Genomic DNA, 2,500 nt, shown 5'->3' with positions numbered 1-2,500 from the left:
CAGGCGGGGGGGGCCCTCGCCCGGCCCGCGGAGTCCGATTGAACACCCCCCAGGTCGGGCGGGCTCGCTCTGTTGAGCGCACGGAGGTTGACATAGAAAATATTGCAACACGCGGAGCTCCAGGCGGGGGGGGCCCTCGCCCGGCCCGCGGAGTCCGATTGAACACCCCCCAGGTCGGGCGGGCTCGCTCTGTTGAGCGCACGGAGGTTGAGATAGAAAATATTGCAACACGCGGAGCTCCAGGCGGGGGGGGCCCTCGCCCGGCCCGCGGAGTCCGATTGAACACCCCCCAGGTCGGGCGGGCTCGCTCTGTTGAGCGCACGGAGGTTGACATAGAAAATATTGCAACACGCGGAGCTCCAGGCGGGGGGGGCCCTCGCCCGGCCCGCGGAGTCCGATTGAACACCCCCCAGGTCGGGCGGGCTCGCTCTGTTGAGCGCACGGAGGTTGAGATAGAAAATATTGCAACACGCGGAGCTCCAGGCGGGGGGGGCCCTCGCCCGGCCCGCGGAGTCCGATTGAACACCCCCCAGGTCGGGCGGGCTCGCTCTGTTGAGCGCACGGAGGTTGACATAGAAAATATTGCAACACGCGGAGCTCCAGGCGGGGGGGGCCCTCGCCCGGCCCGCGGAGTCCGATTGAACACCCCCCAGGTCGGGCGGGCTCGCTCTGTTGAGCGCACGGAGGTTGAGATAGAAAATATTGCAACACGCGGAGCTCCAGGCGGGGGGGGCCCTCGCCCGGCCCGCGGAGTCCGATTGAACACCCCCCAGGTCGGGCGGGCTCGCTCTGTTGAGCGCACGGAGGTTGAGATAGAAAATATTGCAACACGCGGAGCTCCAGGCGGGGGGGGCCCTCGCCCGGCCCGCGGAGTCCGATTGAACACCCCCCAGGTCGGGCGGGCTCGCTCTGTTGAGCGCACGGAGGTTGACATAGAAAATATTGCAACACGCGGAGCTCCAGGCGGGGGGGGCCCTCGCCCGGCCCGCGGAGTCCGATTGAACACCCCCCAGGTCGGGCGGGCTCGCTCTGTTGAGCGCACGGAGGTTGAGATAGAAAATATTGCAACACGCGGTGCTCCAGGCGGGGGGGGCCCTCGCCCGGCCCGCGGAGTCCGATTGAACACCCCCCAGGTCGGGCAGGCTCGCTCTGTTGAGCGCATGGAGGTTGACATAGAAAATAATCCAACACGCGGAGCTCCAGGCGGGGGGGCCCTCGCCCGGCCCGCGGAGTCCGATTGAACACCCCCCAGGTCGGGCAGGCTCGCTCTGTTGAGCGCATGGAGGTTGACATAGAAAATAATCCAACACGCGGAGCTCCAGGCGGGGGGGCCCTCGCCCGGCCCGCGGAGTCCGATTGAACACCCCCCAGGTCGGGCAGGCTCGCTCTGTTGAGCGCATGGAGGTTGACATAGAAAATAATCCAACACGTGGAGCTCCAGGCGGGGGGGCCCTCGCCCGGCCCGCGGAGTCCGATTGAACACCCCCCAGGTCGGGCAGGCTCGCTCTGTTGAGCGCATGGAGGTTGACATAGAAAATAATCCAACACGTGGAGCTCCAGGCGGGGGGGCCCTCGCCCGGCCCGCGGAGTCCGATTGAACACCCCCCAGGTCGGGCAGGCTCGCTCTGTTGAGCGCATGGAGGTTGACATAGAAAATAATCCAACACGTGGAGCTCCAGGCGGGGGGGCCCTCGCCCGGCCCGCGGAGTCCGATTGAACACCCCCCAGGTCGGGCAGGCTCGCTCTGTTGAGCGCATGGAGGTTGACATAGAAAATAATCCAACACGTGGAGCTCCAGGCGGGGGGGCCCTCTCCCCCCCCGGTGAGTCCGCTCACAGTGCCCCTATGTCGGGCAGGCTCATTGCAATGTGCGCATGGAGGTTGACTTAGAAAATATTTGAGAGTGACATGAGCTCCAGGCAGACACCGACTCATCGCCCGTGGGGTGTCCGACGAGCCCTCACCAATCTTGGATTAATGTTTGGCGAGGCTCCCCTGATCAGCTCTGGAGGTGGCAAGTTCTGAAAAAGTGGTTTCTGAAAATGTGCCCCTTGTATTTTGTGAAACCAGGGGTAACCTAGCGAGTAGGCAAACTCATCCCCTGACTGGGGGGATCAACTTTTACCTACTACAGCGCCCCTAATGGCCAAAAGTGGTACTGCTCCCCCTGGTAGCCTAACCCATTGAAATGAATGGGAAAAATTAATTTAGGCTACCAGGGCTTTGGGCTACCAGGGCTTTGGGCTACCAGGGCTTTGGGCTACCAGGGCTTTTTGCTACCAGGGCTGTGGGCTACCAGGGCTTTGGGCTACCAGGGCTGAGGGCTACCAGGGCTATTATAGGCGGCCACCACTGCACTAGTGGCAGCCCGGGGAAGGTGCCTGTTGCTCGGATATGCTTTTACGCACGTCGGCCTCTGCGCCCTGGAGCTTTTTTATGCTACCAGGGCTATTATAGGCGGCCACCACTGCACTAGTGGCAGCCCGGGGAAGGTGCCTGT

This window comes from Filicampus tigris, unplaced genomic scaffold (genome assembly GCF_054856515.1).
Source record: "Filicampus tigris isolate MCC_2025a unplaced genomic scaffold, RoL_Ftig_1.0 HiC_scaffold_76, whole genome shotgun sequence".
Taxonomy (NCBI): Eukaryota; Metazoa; Chordata; class Actinopteri; order Syngnathiformes; family Syngnathidae; genus Filicampus; species Filicampus tigris.
Note: the sequence above shows the minus strand (reverse complement) of the source record.